The following is a 23,185-nucleotide window of genomic DNA, read 5'->3' as shown; positions in this document are numbered from 1 at the left end:
AGATTTGTGAGGGGTGTACTTATATATCCTGAGCACTGTACATTAGTCATGTCCAACAAAATGCATTTACTGGAAAATGTCCAAGAATGAATCTTTATTTTTATTTTTTGGGGGTTCAAATAAGATGGTAGAGTAGGCAAGATTGGATTTAAGGCTGAAAAAACACAAGAGAAAGGTGGGGGAGGTTTGGTAACCTCCCTCTGGGTTATTATTGATTTCCAGCACCTATGGCCCAGATATGACAGATGCTGTGAATACACCCTTTTCTTCTTTCTGTCGTCATTGCTCATGTACCCACATTCCTTGTTAATTAGTAGAGAACAAGGGTGACGGAGAACATGTGTGTGCCATGACAGCTGTGGAGTACGAAGTTGCTGGGGAGAGAGCAGTGCATCCTCTTATCTTGCTGGAATCTGACACGTAACCATGACAACTCCCCCAGTTGACTTGGAATGCTATGAAAGAAATTGTGCATGTTTTTCCTCAGAATTTCTTATTTTCTTGCCAATTATTGATTGTTGTAAAATCATGAGCAAGATAAGGAATACACAATATGAAGTCTCTAGTCCCTGAAGATATCAAATATTCATTAACCTACTGGAGGTTTGAAGACTTTGAAGAAATGCTGCCAAAATGAGAAGGTTTCATTAGGTTTATCTCCATAAATATGTGTCAGCAAAACAGTCATCCAGAAAATCTATTCTACCCTTCCTGCACTACAGAATGTATAAATATGAAGTCAGTAACTTTCCTCTTCTCTTGGTTGGTTGAGTTAAGTTATGTTTCAGTTTCACAGTTACTCCGCTTGTCTCATCCATTTCTCACTCACGTTGGATTTTGGGGTTTCCATCATGTGTCTTCATAATGTCATTTAGAAGGTGTAAAAACTGAATATGTAACCTGAACAAGTGGATGCTTTTCCATATGAAATCTCATGGATTTCATTCAGCTGTCCCCCACACTTTTAAAATGTTCGCTACGTCCATGTGTGTAAATATTGGCAGCAGTCACTCAAGCTTACTGACGTATATCATTTCCCAATAAAACCCCCCCAAATAAAACAAGATGATGCCTCCTTCAAGCTATCACAACATAAAAACAAATCTACAGCAACAGCACAACTTTTTGTTATATTAAAGGTGCAGAATGAAAGTTTGACCCCCTTAGTGGTTGAACTAGGTATTGCATTCCAGGATCAAAACAAACGCAAACACAGGTTGCCAGATTGAGGACCAACAGAGTGTACCATCAAGCCTTAACGCTGATTTCAGGCTAATTTAAATCGTGTTCGATATAAAAGCAACAGCACATGATAGAAGGAAAATGTTCATATTAAAAGGAGTTTTTGTTCTAACCAACACCTGTAATTTATATTTAGAAACGGCTTCTATTTATTGTAGCTGAACAACAGAAAACTGACAATGATCATTTTACATGACACTTATTGCCATACTACTGAAAGCAACAGTAGATAGTTCACCTCAGATCTTAAAAAAATAATAAACTATTTGAAACTGAACTTTAGAATCATACAAGCCAACACATATCAGTGATTCAGCATGTACATTTAATAACGTTAAAGAGGTTTAATATGTATTAATTAAATTACAAACCTTACCATTTCATGAGTGAGTGCATATTCTGTGCTTTTGAATGGCTGTATTTATAATACTTTTTGTAATGTACTTGTTGTAAATATTTGTAACTTCTGTCATGTTTCGTCTGGTGCAAACAGCCAAATTACTTATCACTGCAAATCTCATTACGTAGCATGTTGTTAGGACAGGGGGTTACAATGTATGTTTAATGTTTACGCTCGTAATATTTATATTATTTGCTAATTAATAACTACCTCATGTGGAACTCTGAATCTGCATCTCATTTCAGAGTCTGCTACTGTCCATTTTGGTCACCGATACATGCTCGGAGAGCCTTCATAACTGAACGAATCAAATATGCGGTTTTCCATCAAGGCAACCCGGGGTGCAGAAATATAATTGGCTAAACACATTGGGCAAATTAAAAGAACCAAAACAAAGCGTTCCTGCACGTAACTGACATTTTCAAAGCAGAATATCTGACTTCAGCATTGTTTTTCAGATAAATAAGAATGTTCACTTGCCATGCTTCGTAAATATCTGCCAACATATTATATTATTTTCATGCTTTATAAGAGTCAAAAACTTGCATACAGCACCTTTAAATACTACCCATTGCTGATTAATCATGAATGATGTTAGCTTCATTTTTAAACCTTACCTTTATTTTCAGCCTTAATTTCATCGTGCATAAAGTCGTTCTGGCGATTTCCGAGGACAAAAGCAAGAAAGGACAGGATGAGAGCGTCTAGGATGCCGATGATGGCCAGTATATAAGCCCAGCGAACAGAACAGTTTCCCAGCGTGTACTTTCCTGTCTCCTCTCCGCACATATCCCGGATGACCTCTGCATCCCAGCCATCTGGGAAAATCAAACAGCCCAGCACCAGGCACACAGCTGACAAAAGAGAGAAAGGTAGGAAAACTGAGACCAAGGATAGTAGCACTAAAAATAAGTAATAAAGTAAGATAACAAAATACTTTATAAAAAGAGAATTGCAGAAGTGAAAATTTGAAAAAAATCAACTAAATAACAAATGTAATTTTTTGTACAGTTCTGTGCATAAACATTTTTGGAAAACTGATATTTCTTACAAATGACTTGTAAAAATTAATATTGTTAAAGCAAGCTAAATTCATTTTAAATAACAAATAACAAACAAACACAATTAAATAACAAACAAGCACCTGCTAATTTATTCACTCACTAATTTGTCAAGGACCGCCACAGCAAAATAAACCACCCATTACTCTGGCACATGTTGTATGCGATGAATGCCCTTTAAGCCACAATCCAGTGCTGGAAAACAGCCATACACTCTCTCATTCACACACACATTCATTCACTACATCCAATTTAGTTGAACTAATTCACCTATACCGCATGTCTTTGTGGGAAACCTGAGCACCTGGTGGAAACTTACGCAAACACCATTTTCAAAATAAAAGTCCCATGTGCATAGTAAGTTAAAGCGGACTGAGGTGCACATATTAATGATCACTTGTGCAAGACATCAGTCTGTGTTTTGGTTTCTGATGAATTTGGCTTCAGCTGCTCTTCAGGTCCGGATGACATAGAAAGTGACCTAAAGTATTTGCAAATCTTGAGGGTGTGCTTCATGAGCAACACAACAGTCTGTATCGTGTTCTGATTAGCCTGTTGTTCACAGAGGTTTTACACTCTTTTAGCTTTAGCATCTTTATATTGTCTTCCTTCTGATCCCAACATTAGGAAAGAGTGAATGAAAAACCTTTGTTATAACAGATTTGTTTATAAACAAGAAACAATTTAATGCTGTATCTTTAGAAAAACTGATGAAATATTTGCATTAGCGAACTGTGAAACCAGTGTATATATTACAGTGGCCAGGGAGTGAACAAGGAACAGAACTTCTGAACATCATTTGTATCACAGTTACAAATAGGTAGTCTAGCGAAAACCAAACATTGCATTTGAGAATGCCATCATGGCTGTGATGGTAAAACTGATTCATGTCAAAGCAAACCTGCCAAATCATAATGCCAAATGTAATTTCAAATTTATTTGTAAAAAAATAACCATTCAAGCAACTAGGGGTGGCAAATGGTTGTTGGTTCAAGCCTTGGCTGGGTCAGCCGTGTTCGCATGGGTTTCCTCTGGGTGCTCTGATTTCCCCCACAGTCCAAAGACATGAGGTACAGGTGAATTGAACAAGCTAAATTGACCGTAGTGTATGTGTGTGAATGAGAGTGTATGGGTGTTTCCCATGATGGGTTGCAGCTGGAAGGGCATCCGCTGCATAAAACATATGCTGGATAAGTTGTCGGTTCATTTAGCTGTGGCGACCCCTGATTAATAAAGCAACTAAGCCAAAAGAAATAAATGGATGAATTCAAGCAACTGATCAGTCCAGTTTATTTGTTTTTATTGTAATTGTATGTTTAATATACATTATATTGACTTTCATATATTTGTATGAGAGCAGTGCAACAAGTTATAAATATCTGATGGCGTGTATGTGCACTTGAACACCAGACAGAGTGGTGCCATCAATCCATAGCCTACTCTACAAGAGGAAAAGAGTGTCAGATTTCATGTCTGCAATATTCCTGTAATATTCTAATCCTGAACTCACAAAACTTCACAGGCACATTCGCAATCCCCTTTTCATTAATAATATGAACATGTTACATTGTGTGAAGTGGCCACTAGTTTTAAATCTTATCATAGAGCTGTCAGACTTCACTGAAAATAATGTAGCGCATGATGGGTTTAGTTTTTTAACCCTGACACTATTTTTGATATTTGTGCCAAACTTTTATACCGACCATATACACTTGCTGTGTAGACAAACACACTTTGACTTATTAACTTTTAGAAATATTTTCAACATCCAATTTTGTAAAAAAAATTTGTCCAAGTTAAATATCTTCTGGGGTTGGTCCACACATCAATGAATGGTCGATCTTACTTGTCAATCTCATTTCTATATTCAGATCCAGCTGATACCTGCAACATTTTTTCTGAAGGAAGGGATTCTGATGCACAATTCATAAATATACAGAGCCCAGCAAGCAGATGTTGCCTGTCTATGCAAATTATCCTAGCAAAAACAACAGAGAAATAAGTAGTGCAGGTGGGCAGAGAGACTATTTGTAGGAGTGATGGAAGGGAGATGGATCCCTGTTTTCATGGCAGAAAAGCTCAATTATGGAGCTTGAGGGACTGGAAATTTAGGTGGAGCTAATAAAATTTAGAAACAAGAATGAGTCCAGGCTAAGCCAAAGAAATGAAATAAAGGAGACCATGGAAGAATTGGAGGACCATAGTTTCAAGGTGAATATAAGGGACAGGAGGGCCAGGGTGGAACCAGAAGCCATAGATCTGAAAATGACAAGGTCAATCCTGAGGATGACTTCAGATCCCAACCCTGTTCCTTGAGGTTCACCATTGCGACACATTATCAAACACTCTTAGTCCAACACACGTGATTTCACTTGGCATCTTCATTATTAGAGACTACAAGGCTTTAAATCTGTGCATCACATTATCGGAAACATACAAATCTGCACTGTTGGTGTACTGTCAGGAACAGGGTAAGGAAACGCTGACCTAAGGCATCCAATAAGCACACTGGTGGAGCCAGAAGAGTAGAAAGCATGGTCCTCGGTGAAGCCAGGGAGCTTTTAAAGACAAGGCTGCATGCACTGCTTTTTTGATGTTGGAGATTACATGCAACAAATATGGGAGCCAACAATATGCCAAAACAATCTGAATTTGAAATATCGACTACTGTAATTTAAGGAGAGATGCATTCGAGTATCAAAAGCGAGTGTTCATTTCGTTGCAGGAGTTTTCTGGTGCAGCTAAAATTTGCTCTTGGCCTCAAGTGTTCACACAAACATGATTCATTTATTTGTGAGTATAACTGGTCTTTAAAACTGAGTAAACAGCTTACAAACACTGTAAAATAACTTAAAAAATTACAAAAGGTGCAACAATATTACTAAATATGCTACAAAACATGACTAAAAATGCAACAACAAATTTGCATTTTTTTCAAAGCATAAAGTAATTCATACTTTATCATTTAATTACATTACTTGAGTAGCCTATATTTAATTTTTTTTTTTTTAATTTGAGTAATTAAAAATTTGCCCTAAATTAATTTGTGTTTGTGAGCCATCATGGCACTGTAGCCCGGGGTTCCCAAACTATTAGCCTGCGACCCCCAAAATAACAGCAGCAGTGACTTGCAACCCCAATATCCTCTGAGGTGGTTATAAATATACAAACAAATTCTATTCTTGTTTAATTCTGGAGAACAGCACTCGCAGATCCTCCTCCCTGTTCAGTTGTGGCCTGTATTTGATTTTATTGTATGCGAGTGCCATAAAGGTATCAAAAAGTTTATCCTGGTGTCAAATATCTGCATCTGACCCTATTGATTTTGGTTAATCTAACAAAATAGACTCCAGGGGTCACAATCCAATGGGGAAAAATTGCATTATTTTATAACTATTAAATACTACTTTTATGTTCTGTAGCATATGGACAAAATATGCTCATTCTAGTAGTTTCATAAAATGAATTTGATTTTGGAAATCACCCAAGCGACCCCTTAGGGGTCCCAACCCCCACTTGGGAACCCTGCTTGTAGCCCACAATAAGGACTGGCTTTAAAAAAAAAGAAGAAAAAAGTCTGCCAGCACTTTACACCAGTTCCAAGAAGATACGTCAAAATGGCAATGTATGGCTAAATAGGCCTTTCAAATCTCCTTGTTGAAACTTGCTGTAGTTAGAAAACATAGTTCCTGGCTGTGTCCTATTCCCAGGTATCCCCCCTATGCCCTATTCATTTAGAACGTTCTAAAATTTAAACTTCAAATTATTTTTAAAAAGCATTAACGTCATCACTATTAAGTGAAATTTGCTTTCAAAGTATTTTAAAGTTCAGTTTTAGCAATCTTTATGTTTAACAATTGCACTCCTTCGCAGTGCACTTTGAAAGCATTGATGTCATTTTGAACACAGCCGTGGCTCATGACGAAAGCTATAGATGACCTAACATTTAAAAGTGGAATTTACGTTACGTCTTCAAAGCTTGTGAAAAAACAAAAAAACAGCATACGTTAATGCTTTTAATTTATAGTAGTTATTTATTAGTATGTGTACTGTATATGACATGACTTTCAAAAAAAAACAAAAAAAAAACATATCCTAATTAATAATAATAATAATAACATTAATTATCATCATCATCATCATCATTATTAATATTATTAATATTATTATTAAAGTAGGATTTTCGTCATTTTCCATTAAATAATGCATGAATTTTTCATTTCTTAATAAATAGCTTCATTTTTTTTATTTATATAATTTATATATGATACTGTATTAGAATACATGTTAGCTTTTGTAAGTGATTTATGTTTTAGAATAGAATATGTAATGTTCTCAATAATATTTGTAAAAGGAACATAGGCCCTATATGTTCTATTTACATAAATTTCAATTAATATGGAAACGAGTGCATGTTTTTATCAAAACTAATATGGATTTTTTTTTTATGCGTGTGCGTGTAAATCAATATAATTTGCACAAAGAAAATTATGGGGTTCTTCTCTAAAGAAGTTGTTACCAACCCCGTTTAGAGCATCATTATGGGCGTTTTACAACAAATGTTGTTCAAACAACGGATCTGTGACAGAGAAAACTACGGGTTTTGGAAAACACTCATCACTACATAGTTCTTTTCCCAAGTGATGCATTGTACTATGATAGTTCAGCTGCAAGTTACATCGTTGTTTGGAAAACGCACCCGTGGAAACTCTCATTACCGGCCTGCAGAAACCTACATGTACTTGAAAGAATTACACATGATGGTTACTCATACTTAAATAAATATTAAACAGCATATTCTATCGTACTGTATATGTATTTTGTTAAAACACATAATGCATTGGAAGTACACAAACAGATATATGCAGATAATTATAATAAGTTTAAAGCTGTTTGTTTTTAAAGATATTAATACCTTCAAATAGAAAGGAGGTTAAGTGAAAACTCAGAGTATTTTAACCCTGAAATGAGAGAAACTCTGCGTTTTCTGTTTCAAAAGGGCAGGTTTGTTAAACTCGAGAAAGCAGGGTAAGTCAAGCCTGTTTCTGAAAGAGTGGTAAATTTAACTCAGAGTCAGTTGCTATGGTAGCTTACTCTGTGAACCTAACCTGGTCAGGAGCAGGTTTTATTCTTTTAACTTGGAGTTTCTGTTGGTCTCCTCCCTTTTTTTAAAGACGAAGCGGTATTTCTCGCCTTATAGCCTTACATTTCCACCAACCTATTTTAATGCTCATTTTGGGGATACGCATAAAAAACGATTGATGAAAATCCCAGGATGCACATAACTTTTGAAAATACGCACAAAAAACACTTGCCTAACTGAGTAGGATAAACTTTTATTCAATATAAGAGGTGCACATAAACAATTTACTGAACAAATTCCAGTTTGTGCATTAAAAAAGGTTTGTTATAAGAGATCATATGATGATGAAAATATGTGTAAAGTGTGAATTGACAAACCAGCAGGCACATCTAAAATGTTGTTTTGGTCATTCATTCTAAAACGCCTTAACAGTTTCAGTGTTAATGTTATTATATTATTAATGACCTCCAGAGCACCTGGAGCTTGTCAAGACCGTCTGTTCTCCACGTCTCATGTCTTTAAACGCCCCCATGCGTTCATTGTGTCAACATTTATTAAATAAAGAAAAGATTAACGTAGCCTCTTCTACCGCAGTAAATTCTGTTTTTACTGTTGATATTTGGCGTCCGTTTAATCAGGAAGTGTTGATTTTGTTCTCTTTGACTCGTTGGATGGTTGCACATGAATTTAATTAATATTTTTGGATGGAAACATAGCTATTGCTTACATTTCAGTCACACAAAAAACAAAGTCATGTTCGAGAATGGCTTGTCCTTTTTCAATAAATAATTAGCTTAAATTCACTGTCCTTTGACAGGGACATGTACTGTTACTAGATTATATGGGATTATTATTCTTTGTAAAAACTATTGTTTAGTTCTGCTTACATTACATCACTTGATCAATAAAAAAGGCAGACACACAAGTGCACTTTTAAATCTATTAAAACAGATCAACATGTATAAAATTAGGAACGCATCTAAAAATGTTATAAACGTCACACATTACATTAATTATTTTATTATACTTAAATATTTAATTACTTTAAATGTAAAATTTGCATTAACTTGAGCAGCTGTTTTCTGTGGTGTTGCTTTTTAAAATATATGGTCATATTTGCTATAACTTTACATGAGCACATCAAGTTCAGCTGGTGAAAGAAATGGTGATCTCATAGTCATGCACCCGTAATATCTGCACTCCATTGATAATGCCTTTTTATAGTCGCGGTGTGCGTGCTTAACTCTGAGTTGCTCTACTCAAAGTTGATTGACCTAACTCAGATCAGCTGTTCTGAAACCGAAAACTCTGAATTTTTAATCTCTCTGTAAATCAACAGTGCCCCTTGTATTTTGTTTATTGTTTTGTATTTCATTATTTGAATGTGTATTGGTTTCTGTTGTAAATTTCCTTGTTTCCAGTTGGCTTGAGTCAGAGGTCACATGATCTTTCATGATAAATTTAACCTGTGAGAGTTTGTATGGACAGCAAAGTGAGATCTTAACGTAGGCACCTGTTAAATGCTCCTGCTTATTCTACAGCTGGTTATCAGGCCAACATGGTACACTACACATTGTTGTATATTATTTGTTTATTTCGATGTCCTTTTGATTTGTGTTTGTGTAAAGCATTCGGTTTGTTTGTTTCTTTACTTTTTTATTTTTCATAGTGTTTATTAAATGAAACGCATGAACATGAGTATTTGGAAGCGTGGACTGTTTTAATAACCGGCGGGTAGCTACAGAAATGATTTTGTATTTAAAAAGTGATTTTAACAATCAAATCTCTTTTTCACCACAATGGTAAAATGTAGCAAAAATGTGAAATATATAAATCACATCAGAAACCACACTGAAAAACAGCAACAACAACCAACAAACAACAGTCTCTGGATGCTGTATGACCTAACAGTGCTCTTGCTCCAGTTCATGACACCTTCAATTCTACTGGAGAATTTATAAATACAGAGCATAACTTACAGATATTTAAACAGTGGCAAGTTTAATAGTTATAGGTGCCCTATAAAAAAATTGGGTATACCTTGGAATAATCAATAATAATAAGTGTTCAGTACATAGAAATAGCCTTACACACCATTGTTTCCTCGTTCTCATGTAAATCTGTTGCATTGCTCGAGGGGCTATTCAAGTGCATGCCCTCATGATTTGCATGTACATTATGTACTCATGTTTTACATCATCCAAAACTGACGAGCAGCTGCGTCATAAAGAGAACAGCAGCCAAAACACAGACTGATTTGTTGAAGACAGGCTTCTAAAAATGCACACCCCAGGCTGTGATTTGAGTAGGGCTGGGTATCGTTCCAAAATTTTCTATACCGATACCGATAACGATACCCTGAATTCGATACCGGTTCCGAACGATACTTTTTTCAATACTTTTATTTTCAGGATGTTCGTGACACTTTTCACAGCAGGCTTATCTCTAAGACCAATAAACAAAGGAACAAAAGCACAAAATTAACTAAGTGTAGTTAACACAATATATTAGTGCAAACAGTTTTAATAAAGTTCAAGCAGTTTTAAGTCAATCAATTTTAAGTATTTGTGAGGCTTACTGCTGCTTGAAGGTTTAGTTCACCCAAAAATTTAAATTCTGTCATTAATTATCTACAAATGAAGATATTTCGGATTTAATCTAAGAGCTTTCTGATCCTCCCATGGATAAATCATTGAATAAAGTTATTTTTGTTTACTTTGCGCACAGAAGTATTCTTGCAGCTTCATTTAAATATGATTAAACCACTTAAATCACATGGACTTATTTTGACTATGTTTTTGGTTCCTTTCAAGGCATTGAAAAATACATATCCAGTAAATCTAATCTTTCTCCACAGTAGAAAAAGGCAGCAAACCTTTAACAATAAACCTTTAACATTTGTAACGGCCCTGTGGCATTCATCTTTCCTTTCTTTGTTCATTTTTACTTTTTCTGCCAGTGTAAATGGATTATCACTTGATGGTCTCCTAATTCCAGGGTCAGAAGGAGCAGAGACTATAACATTAATGTGAAGAAAACATGAAAGCTAAACTGTTAATGCAGCCAAGGATAAGGACATTTATACAAGATAAGTTTAATGTGAGGTAAACTTCATCATTTACTGTTAACCTTTAAACATTTTAGTATCAACTTAGCCAGGTATTTAAAGCCATTGAAACAGTACATAACGTTACACAGCTTACGTTAGGTCAAAAAAGGATTAATAATTTTACCCTGCACAAACTTAAGCCCCGTTTACACTGTCAAGTCTTGATGCCCAATTCCGTATACATATGATACTGCCTATATCAGATTTTTTTTGTCTGTCCGTTTACACGTTCTTTTAATTGTGACCCATATCCAATTCATGACTTTACATTTGCCGTACAATTACTATTGCATGCATAAACGCGGGTTTTAGCATATGTGCCACACTAGCCACGATGGAAGAAACTGTCTTGTTTATAGCTCTGCGAAATATGCGAAGCGTAGTATAAGCAGTGAATGGTTCAGTCCAGATTTAACCCCACGCAGTATACGTAATGGTATGACCCTAATGTGCGTGGTGTGTGTAGTTGATGTAGCCTTTACCTGTGTGCGCACTGGTGTTGTTGGAGAGAATAAAGTTGTTCTATGTGTAGCCCGCAGTGAGTGTATTATTAGCGACAAAAAGCAAAAGTTACAACACGAAGTTCGCCCCAACTTTAAATGATTTTGAGGTGGAGGAGGTGGGAAAGGGCCGTCATTGCAGCTTGTGCTTATGGTTTATATGCTGTCTTCCACCATTCAAAGGAATGTGTGGTTACGAGAGAGATCTCAGGTCTGGTGGGAGCAAATTGTGGCGACTGACCACTTTCCTCCATGTTTCCTCTGTTGTTGTTGTTTACCGCGTCGGAATCTCCACACACGTTCTTCCTTCTACATCATTAAACCGCGGAGAAGCACCACCTGTCACAAGTTTAATGATGATCACAACAGAACGCCTCAATAAATCCGATCTGCCTGTTACATGACAGTCGCATAGTCACACATCCGATTTATATCTGATTTATTTCCACATATGAAGGAGACCTGAAACCAATCTCTGAATATCCGAATGCATGCGTTTTTTTTCTGTTTACCACGGTCATCATACAGATCCGATCTGTGTCACATATGAACAAAAAAATCGGAATTGGGTCACATTTTATCTGCAGTGTAAACGGGGCCTTAAACTTAACTTTAACGGTACACAAGCAAGAAGTGCTAAAAGTTTTTGATTTTGTATGTCTGTTTGACAATTTGACAAGCTCTGCGCGAGTGGGCGTAACCGCCGTAAACTACTGATTTTCAAGACAGCCTCGCCGCAGAAAATTACCAGCATTTGATCAGGGCACGTTAAGGGTGCAGGTTTCTCCAAGTGGTGCTCACTGATGTTGATTTTATCGAAATTTGGTACCGAACGAAAATGATTTTTTCGATACTCGGGTAGTATCGAGACGATTCGGTCGGTGCTTAAAAAGTATCGAACTCGATACCCAGCCCTAGATTTGAGATTATAACAATGATAATTTTTCTCCCTTTTTTATGTTTATCAAATGTTTATATTAAACTAAGCATGTATGTGGGACTTTTATTTGAAAACGTTACACACAAAGTCAAAGCCAGATGCACCAGTTTGTTTTCTGTGTGTTACCAAGCAATGGCTCCCCAGTCTTTCCCACAGGCTTTAGAGCTCGTCAGAGAGCAAAATGCAGATATACAGATTACAAAATGTATTCACAGCCACCCCAAAAGAGCATAAGGTATGTTTAATTGTGTCTTTGTTAATTGATTGTGTTTATTGTGAAAACAATCACATGTAGACTGCTGAGGGTTGTGTTTAATGCACGTTTAAGCACTGAGTGTTTAACTCAGCTCGTTCAGTATTTTCTTTCTGGAGTAAAAGAATAGCAAAACACTTTATTAAATGTATAAAACACTTAATTATCTATTTATGCAGAGGTTAATACCAATTCCTGGCTGTGTTACATTTACATTATAGCTTCAAAATACAACACATTACATCTCTGTGACTCTCTTTTACTGAGTTTAATTATAATTTAGCCTATATTTTATTTTAGGTTACTCTGTCTGGTGGTTTACGTTAGATAGCTCACTCACTCCATGCTAAAATAAACTTCTCCACCACTTAAGTTCAAACAAATGAACAGGGCATCTACTCTGTTTGTTAAAAATTTATATTTTTTAAATCAAGTATGATTATTTTGCACATTTATTTTTTCAGTATATCATGTTGTGTTAGAGTGTGCATGCATGCGTGTGAGTGAGAGGGAGAGAAAGAGAGCACAGAGTGCTGCATCAGAGCGGAGCTCATTAATATTTATGAAATATTTATAAATATGGTCAATAAGGACCATCTGATTGTAGCGTTATTTTATGGGTAATAAATGAGCATATAAAACCATTTCTGGAGAATTGTTGAACTTACCTAACCCGCATACCTAAGATGTAGATATCAGACAACAATTTTATTAAATCAAGACAGTATATGGCACCTTCAAGCTGCTGTTCGGTTGTCAATTAAATGTTTTTTAGTTTCCTGAATTAATTGTTGTATCATAAGAAATCCCTTTAAAATTGCAAATCTGATCAAAATTACAAATCTTGACATCAAAATAACTATAGCTATATACAATATCCAACTGGATCAATTTAATGCTTTAATAATGTTCCATACACAAGTACTCAAGTATCAGTGATTGGCTAAAACTTTTATTTGGGGTCCAAGAGTTTAAGCCTCTTGTGTTGTTATGACTATGTTATAATTTTAGGCAGAGATGCTATTTAAACTATGCAAACATAAAAAATGATCTATAAACTAAGTGTAAATAGTAGTTTGATGCTATTCAAATAAGGGTTCCTCAGGCTCAGTGTATTTTTAATAATATGTTATAAAATAGTATGCATTAAGATTATTTAGTGTATATGATATTAGCTGCATTTACAGTGTGTTTTGATTTTCTGAATTTAAATGTGATCAGATTTTCAGCCAAAACCTTTGAATGTACAAAACAGATCAGTTACCGAATGTCCAGTTACCGAATTTAGCTTTAAATATGACTTTTAGTATGTCTCTGTATGAAACTGAAATAACTCTGCTCTTGCTTCAATTCATAACAGATGGTTTTAAAGTACAAATTAAATCAAAACTAACCATATAATTTTGTCAGCTCACATTGCCAGTTTTGTGGTGAACAATGTATTTCTGCGTTTCATTAAGGAAAAAAAATTGCTATTGTGATCTAAAATTAAAATGTGAAAATGACTTCCTGTTTTTTCAGTTAAATTCTCAGATCACTTGATTTTTGATGTATTGGGCGTGGTTAACATACTTAACCTAACCCAGGCTCATTCTGAATATGTACCGCTATATACATTTCTGGAGAGCACCAAATACATCCTAGGAGGTACGTTTTTTTGCAGTTTTTGTTTTCGCGAATCCACCAGAGGCCACTGTGTGTGCTTTTTGAGATCTCAAATCTTTTCTCGCGAGTGCCATTCGTGCCTGCTGTTCTTGCGTAAATACACCAGAGGCCGCTGTTGACTGACTGACTGACTGAGTGATCGACCGATCTCCCCACCCTCCTCTTTCCCTAAACCCAACCAATAGTGTTTTTAAAAGTACTGATTGACCCGCCCACTCACCCACTTCCCTAAACCCAACTGACAGTTTTAAAAAGCAATCCAGAAAAAGAAAAGCCCTTGCCTGATTTTTACCTCGCGTTCAGATATTACCACAGTCTCACCCTGTTATTTACATTATTTTATGTCTTGGCTTCTATTTTTGTTCTACCTACGTTATTCGCCAGACTCGTACCCCATAGTCAGCTCCTCTCTGCATCTCAAGTCCGCTGACATGCATGACGAGCTAACTGGACAATCTGGTAACTGTGGGAAAGCCGTCCATACGGAGATAAGCGGTCAGCTGGTAGGCGTTAAAAGGAATGGCATCATACCACCCTGTAGTGTTCATTTTAAAGAAGAAATGCAGCCATACGTACTTCTGGCTACATAATTTGAAATCTCCTGGAAGGTATGTATGGCTACGTTTTCAGGATGAGTCTGTGTTGACATAACCACACCCCTCCAACTGTCAGTTTTGACAACAACAGAAATGGTGAGGAGGAGGTGTTTGTTAGGTTGTAATAACTTTTTTAAAACCCATTTCCCGATCTTACTAAATGAAATGCCAGCCTGATCTCACGAGAAAACGTAAGTTCAGTTCAGTTGTATGAAATTGTACGATTTTAAAAAGAAGGCGTGTACCCAACCCCACCCCTAAACCCAACCGTCATTGGGGGATGAGCAAATCGTTCTAAATTGTACAAATTAGATTGTACGAATTCATATAAATAAGCCTCTAAATCAAAAAGTTACAAATTGCCATAGATTGTGTTGGAAATGCCTACTTTACTACCTCCATTCAGCTGGCAGCAGAAAAAAAACAAGCCATGGCCACTGTTTTCTCATTTACTATTCCGTTTCTATAGGAACTGCGTCACAATACAAAAAATTGTGGTTTATGTGGACTTTAAGAATTTGGAAAACTTGGGGAACACAAAGTAGGATTAACAGAAAGATCATTCAATAGTGGCTAGGTTTATACTTAAGTAGCAAAATGCACCAAAATCAAGCATACAGCAACAGGGCCAATGTTAAACAAAAAGTGGTATTATTTCACAATTCTTGAGGACTGGGAAATGGCTACTTCACCAATGTAACAGAATCTTTTCTGAGCAATGTTTTTTTTTTTTAAATCTCATTTTAGCCCTCATGCATATGCTCTTGACAAATCATTAGACGTGGTTCTAGAGAGTTCCTTTCTAGGTAATTATGAACCAAAAAACTGTGCCTGTTTAAACAACAAACTCACCCTATCACAATTCGCAATGCTAAAGATTTGTTCAAACCTAAGTTGTTTTTACAGCACTGTAGGTTCAAGAAACTACAGCTCCTTGCAGGCCTGGTTTCTATATTTAGGCTTACTAAATAAATGAAGACAACAAAAAACACATTGTACAAAAACCCCACAAAAGGTTATGACCTAAATGTGGGAATTAGGGAAATGATTTAGTTGTGGTGTGTTTTTAACACATCTGACAAAGGTCCAGAATTGCCATTGGTGCAGATTTTTTGCCACTATTTTTCTCATTTGTCCTGTTTTGACTGCTATTCCATCATAAATTGTGGAAAAAACCCATCGAAGATTTTGAGACCACGCAGAATCTGACATAACTGAAGTCAAACTTTTGCTACTGCTAAGGGTTTCTTCCTCTAACACATCACATGAACGGGTCTTTTCATCATTACACCTTAGCAACCACACAGCAAAACCAGGCAACCACCCACATTTTTTTTTTTTTTGCACAGGCAAGCATCTATCTTTTTCAGAAAGGCAAATTACCCAATTCCAGGGAATAGTAATAATAGTAATAGTGAAAAAGTGAGAGGGCGAAAAAACAGTGAAATGTCCTACACTGAAAACCCTAATAAGTTGACTGAACTAAATTAATTGAGTAAACTCGTTGCCCTCAATTTAATTGAGTAATGGAGTCTCCCAAACTTGCATATTTAAGTTTATTTTACTTGTAGTTTATTACTACTAGTTTTGTAGACTATACTTAAATTGTTCAGTTCACCAAACTTAGTACTTAAGTAGATTAGACTGAAACTGTTCAGTTCACCAAACTTAGTACTAAGTTTGGTGAACTGAACAATTTAAGTATAGTCTACAAACCGGCAAGTAAAATAAACTTAAATATGCAAGTTTTGGGAGACTCCATTACTCAACTAATTGAGGCAACGAGTTATCTCAAATAATTTAGTTCAGTCAACTTATTAGGGTTTTCAGTGTGTGAATAATATACTATGAAAAATGATTAAATAAAATAAAAAAATAAAAAAGTAACCATTTATTCACATTATGATGAATAATTATACTGAAGCCATTTGTTTTCTGATTTAAAAAAAGGTCTTGCACTTAAAAGCTTGCACAAATTAGAATTTTACAGTCAAGACTACATTTGTGAAAATTACCTATTTTTTTCAAAGGATTAATGATGATTTTGAGCTCACTACACTTGAAATCTTAAGTTTATGCATTTTCATGGTACATAAGTTAAATTAATTTATATTTTTAAGTGATAGGAACAAAATGCTAAATTTTAAGTTATGTTCAGTCAACTTACTTAATTGTTTAAGTAAAGACAACATTTGGGCTTACAGTGTATGGAAATTCCCATTCAAAGCATTAAATGGCCTTCTGCAAATATAAAAAGAGATTCGACTGACCAGAAATGTTGATTTTTAGCCATTCACATTCAGTTTTTTATGTAAAAAAACAAACAAAACAAAAAACAAGGCAACAGAAATGCATTTTTAAAATCTGCACCCAGAATACTGTGGATACTGCATGTGCCAGTGTGTACATTCAAATAAACGAACATAGAATATAAAAATATCTAAAATAACACTTTAAGTCGCAAGGCCAATAACAGGCATGATCACTGACAGCTTCACTGAACCCCTTGAAAACACACGCACCACGCACCCACAAAGAGCTCCATGAGCATCAGTCCTAGCATCCACCGTTAACACGGGTTTGGTGGGTAGGAGATCAATCTGGAGTACGGCAAACAAATGCGTAATCATTCCACAACGATCTAATATATATACTCACCACAAAGCAGCTGCATCCAAGCGCAGGTTTTGTAGACGGTGGCGGTGTTTGCAGAAAAAGAAGAGCGCCATACAGGCGATGCAGCTCAAAATGAGCACCATGGACAGCAGCACGAAGAATGAGGCCGCCTTAAACGCGCCGGACGGGATGGAGCTGAAGTCCGAAAATGTTCCCTGGCAAATCAGCTCCCGGTTTCGAGTTGCCGTCGCCCACACAGTAATGGAACAGCCCGAAGTAACCGGCATGTGGTGTACTCACGCTGTCCCCGATCCAATAAGGCTGGATGAAGACACCACGTTGATGGTGGCGAAGCAGATGGTGAAGATGGCCCACAAGACAACCGATGGCTCGAGAGTTACGCATATAGTTGTCATGGTAAATCTTTGAGGCTTCTTGTGAAGGTAGCATTTTTCCTCGTTGCACCCAACCGTCTACCCTCCTGTGATTTGTTTCTGCTATTTCCGGCGTCTCTATCTCCCCCTATCTACCCCACCGGCACCCTCAGAAATGCGCCTCTGCCGCGAGTCCTCAAATGGAGATGAATAAAGATCTGTCTAATTTGAAGTGGGCTAATGAAGATGTGAGAGAGGTGTCCGTCCTTGATGCTATCTACCAGAACCGATCAGTCTTTTTCGTCACATCAGAATTGATCAACATAAAACAAATAAATAATTGATGGAAACGTTATGATAATGCATTCGTTGAAACAAGAAATCACGCTCTGTTCCGTTCCTCCTCCGTTTCTCCGTGCAGGAAAAAAGATTGAGATTACATGGCAAAAATAAGTGTTTATGGCAAAATCGAGATACGCATTATTGCTGCTCGGTGTGTCTGGGCATAAATAGTATATCCGGTGTTCCTCTCATCTGCGGTGAAGCTGTCAAGATGTCATGATGGATCTTCCGCAGGCGAGCGAGAGCAGATTTAACGAAATCTGGAACATCGGCGAGAAGCGTCGCACGTAGTCGTAATAATAACCTGCATGTGTCCGTCGCCAGAAACGTCTGAATTTCATTCAGGAGGGCACTTCTTTTTCCGGTTTGTGGCTTTTGTCTTTCATTGCAAGCGTCTCCGACGTCCCAGTTAGGTTATTTCTTCTCTGCGCGCACGCGCTGGTGATGTTCAGAGCTGCCGGTGATGCGCGTACACGATTTGGGATATTGCAGAAATTTCAATAAGTTCACGCCCATTCAACATGCGTCAATACATATTAGTAGCTGTAACTGTTTTTTAAACGCGTTCAAAAAGCACAGCTTTGCAGATTTTATTTTAGTTTAAAGTAAGAGATGGCACGTTTATCTTTTTCATCAATACTAGAAAATGTGGTAGCCTAATCTGCTCATTCTTAGTGGGAAATGATATTTACGAGGAATTCCAAACTTTAAATCAAAATAATTAGGGAATTGGCCAGTTGTGCAGACTTTACTTTCAAATGATCCACGGCTACACCTGTAGAAACCCAGAAAGAAAATGGAAGTTTGGTTAAATTCACACTTTTTAACTTGAAATATACTTGTGTTCTATCAGTCATTTTAATACCAGCTCTGACATATTCGATGTGTTAATCAAGGGATCAAACGATAACCTAATAGTTCAGCATGTCTCTGAAGACATCATTGATGAATGTCTTAAGGCCATTGGCCAGTTCGAATAGCATTACAAGATATTCATAATGCCCAGCGCAGAAGGCTGTCTTTCATTCATCCCCTTCTTTAATTCTAATCAGGTAGTAAGCACTGCACACTCTCAGAAAAAAAAGGTGCACGGTGGTACAAATAATGTTCCTTAAGGAACAGTTTTGTACCTTTGCAAAAGTTTTACCTTATATGGTACAGAAAAGTCCACTTATGATACTGTTCTGTAGATTTTATGGTACAATTAAAATGAAGGTACACAATTGTTCTCATTAAAAAGGTACATAAGTATTGGACAACTCCTTCTTTGTTACAATATCTATGAAAATACATTTTACTGGAAGGGCAAAGGGATTGTATGAGTAATTTCCATGTTACAACATGAATCATTATTTAAAATCATATGTTTAAAGATTCTCATAAACATTAATTAAGTTCTACAATACAAAACAACTGGTAAACAAAACTATAGATATTGTAAACTAAACATTTAAGGCATTTTTATTAAACATTTGGTAAGCATTTTCTGATAAATACAGATATTATTGACATCCGCACCTTTTGGCGTTTGCTTTCCACTACGGCAATGTGTTCATGCAGACATTTTACTATTGTAAAACTAAACAAACATTGTGCATATCTTCTTACAATACTTTTGCATAATTCTATTTCTATTATAAAAATTAAGTAAATTAAATGTACTTTAAAGTGATTACAAAGGTATTATGTAAAAATGTTTTTATTGTACATGGGAGAATGTATCTGTAACATTTTTGTGAAAAGTGTGAAATGTTTAAATAAAAAATATATCTTTTAATTTATGTTAATAATTTTTTATTATTATTCTTTAATGTAAATGGAAAATGCGCGGTTGGCGTTTCTGTGTGGAGTTTGCATGTCGATTTCCCGCACAAGTCCAAAGACATGTGCTGTAGGTGAATTGGGTAGGCTAAATTGTCCGTAGTGTATGTGTGTGTATGGATGTTGCAGTGTTGTCCAGTAATGGGTTGCAGCTGGAAGGGCATCCGCTGCATAAAACATATGCTGGATAAGTTGGTGGTTCATTCCGCTGTGGCGATCCCAGATTAATAAAGGGACTAAGCCAAAAGAAAATGAATGAATGAATGTTTTATATTTACTGGAAATAAATTGACGCATTTTGCATATAGCAAAATGCCTTTTAAATAGACATTGAAGGAACACATTGACACTGTTAAGGTACAAAGTGTATTGTCACTGTAGTGGTACCTTCATGGATCACGTTTGTATCTCTGATGAAGGTACAATGTTGTATCTGCAGGTTTTAAAAAACCAAAGGTACATTTTGGTTTCCCATGGTACAAATCATGTCCCTTAAAGGTACAAACTACAATGTTACAAATTAGTTTCTTTGTCTTAAGGTACAATTCTCTTCCATAAAAAGGTACTGCCCCAGTGACAAGGGTTTGTACCTTCTTTGGTACAACATTGTACTATTTTTTTCTGAGAGTGCAGAGGTCGAGTTTTGTGAAGAAATTTGCAGTTCTACAATGTTCTAGTGCTGCTGGAACAAGTGGAAGTGTCTAACAATGCAAGGACACAGGCCACCATCCTTCTTTGCCACAAAGAAGAAACCAGCAGAGGAACCTTGTCCAGTTCCTCTTTAGAAGCGTTTATAGCTTTTGTTTCTAGTTGAGACAGGGGATAAAGTATCCCACAAGGGGACTTGGTGCCAGGCATTATTTTAATGGAACAGTACTCAGTAAAATGTAGTTGGGTTGCTTTTTGTCTGTTGGCTATGGTATTGATAACATGAATGAAATACGAGAGTTATAGGGATTTCTACACATTGATTGTTAAAAGGTTGAATAGTATCAGAACTCACAGGCAGGGTCTTGTTCAAGAGTTTAGTTGGACTTAAGGTCTTTATGTGTCCAGATTGACCAAAATACAGACCGAGGTTTTTATAGATCCCATAACAAATGTAAAATAAAAAATAAAAAAATAAAAACAAACCTGACCTTATGTACATTTCAAGACCTAATAAGAGACAATCTAAACACCAAACATTCAACTATTATTCAACTCTCCTAATTTTATCTATTTTTTTTTTTTTTATTTTTTTTTGTGTTGAGATCAGAGGGCTACAGGGAAAAGCAGTTGTGTATATAGGCTCTACTGTTATATTAATGCAACAGCACATATGGAGGACATTAAGGAGGCCAAGTGAGCACCTGTGAACACAGTTGTAAATGTGTAAATTATGACTGTCAGGGTGAGATTTGACTTCTTAAACAAAAAGGTGATTTGTTGAACTTGGGAGAGAACGGTCATGGACTCTGGAGATATCTCAAGGGTGAACATCTGTGGAACAAGCATAGGGAGCATGTTGTAAATCTGAATATGGCTTTGCCCCTGCCATCAGAATATCCTAAATTAATAAATGTAGAACATCAGAAAATCATGACAACATACCACAACATACTCCAGAGATAGCAACTCAAACTAAAGTCACCACTGATATTTCAGACAAGATTAATCAATTACACATTTTATTTAAGCACTGACAATATCCCAGAAAGGTGTAAAGCTTATGTTTCTAATGTAAAGATGAATATTATTAGAGTGGAATGGAAAAATAATATAACCTTCTCAACGTACTTGGGCCTCTCCGCTTGATCTATTGTAAAAACCCGAAGAAAGCCTGTTTCTGTGATGACAATTGATAAACCCAGCAAGGATTCATCAACTTCTCATTTTGTCTAGTTTTTAAAGTGACAGCTCACCAAAATTGAAATCCACTTGCATCCTCCACTTTCTTTCTTTTCAAATAACTAAATAAATATTCAACAGTCAAATAAATATTGAAGAATATTGGAAAGCAGGAGTCGTTGACTTTAATTTGTTTCTACAATGGATGTCAATGAATTTCACCATTAAAGGTTCAGTAAAAGATTTACTCATTATTTACTCACCCTCAAGTAATTCCAAACCTTAATAAGTTTCTTTCTTCTGTTAGGCACAAAATTATATTTTGAAGAAAGACTAAAACCTGTAATCATTGACTTCCAAAGTAGGAAAAACAAATACTATGAGAGTAATTTGATTAAACCTGAATTGTTTAATATTTCATTGCCTTCTCAAATGTTTGATGCTTATTGATTGAGGTACCAGATTACTTTTTTATAAGTTAAAAACTATTTCAGTTTCAGTCTTATAATTTGACTTACGTTATTAGTATAATTTGATTTTAATGTGTTAATTTAGCTGTTTGTGGAAATTTTTGTTACAAGTAGGAAATTTGCAGCAATTACAAGTTTTTGTTGCACAAATTATAATTTTTCTTCCACAATTACTATATTTTAATTTAAAAGTTCAGCTAAATAATTAAAAACTGAAATGACTTGACAGTGGCCACCCGTAGAAAACACATATGTTCTCTCTATATGCACCAAACACTTTCTTGCAAACACTCCATGTCTCTAGAATGTAATGTGTATTTATATAGCGCATTTATTGTGTATGGCCATACACCCAAAGTGCTTCACAATAATGAAGGGGCGGGGAGGGGGTCTCTCCACACTACCCCCAGTGTGCAGCATCCACTTGGATGATTCCACAGCAGCCACAGGACAATGGTGCCAGTGCGCTCACCACACACCAGCTATTGGTGGAGTGAAAAAGCATTGTGCAATTCTGAGTGTGCTTCACACAGGTGAGTGGGGTAAACAAACCACTTGTAAAAAATTGTTTTTTTCCATATTTACCAGACAATTTCTTAAACTCTACAAATACTTAATAAAAATGTTTACCTCTTAGCACACCACAAATCACATAGCAATACTTTAATCCTAAATATAAATTTTGCGCAATATACTGCACAATAATGCACAATATGTAAAGTACTTGTATAGCCTCTCTTAGGTTATGTGTATAGTCAACTATTTATTTTATATAGTTAGATTACCAGCAAATTGTTATGTTTTTTTAATTGCTCTTTCAACAAATCTGCATATTTTGTTGTACAGTGTTGTGTTCATATTTATATTTATTAATGTAGCATCA

At 36.0% G+C, this 23,185-nt stretch overlaps 1 pseudogene; it reads right to left on the bottom strand.

Moving 5' to 3' along the window:
• LOC130230073 (LHFPL tetraspan subfamily member 4 protein-like) overlaps positions 1-18,093 on the bottom strand; it is a 36,935-nt pseudogene extending 18,842 nt beyond the window's left edge.
• Between the last annotated feature and the right edge of the window lie 5,092 nt (positions 18,094-23,185).

The sequence above is a fragment of the Danio aesculapii genome, chromosome 6 (genome assembly GCF_903798145.1).
Source record: "Danio aesculapii chromosome 6, fDanAes4.1, whole genome shotgun sequence".
NCBI lineage: Eukaryota > Metazoa > Chordata > Actinopteri > Cypriniformes > Danionidae > Danio > Danio aesculapii.
The sequence above is the reverse complement of the archived record's forward strand: the minus strand, read 5'-3'. Positions and strand labels throughout refer to the sequence as shown.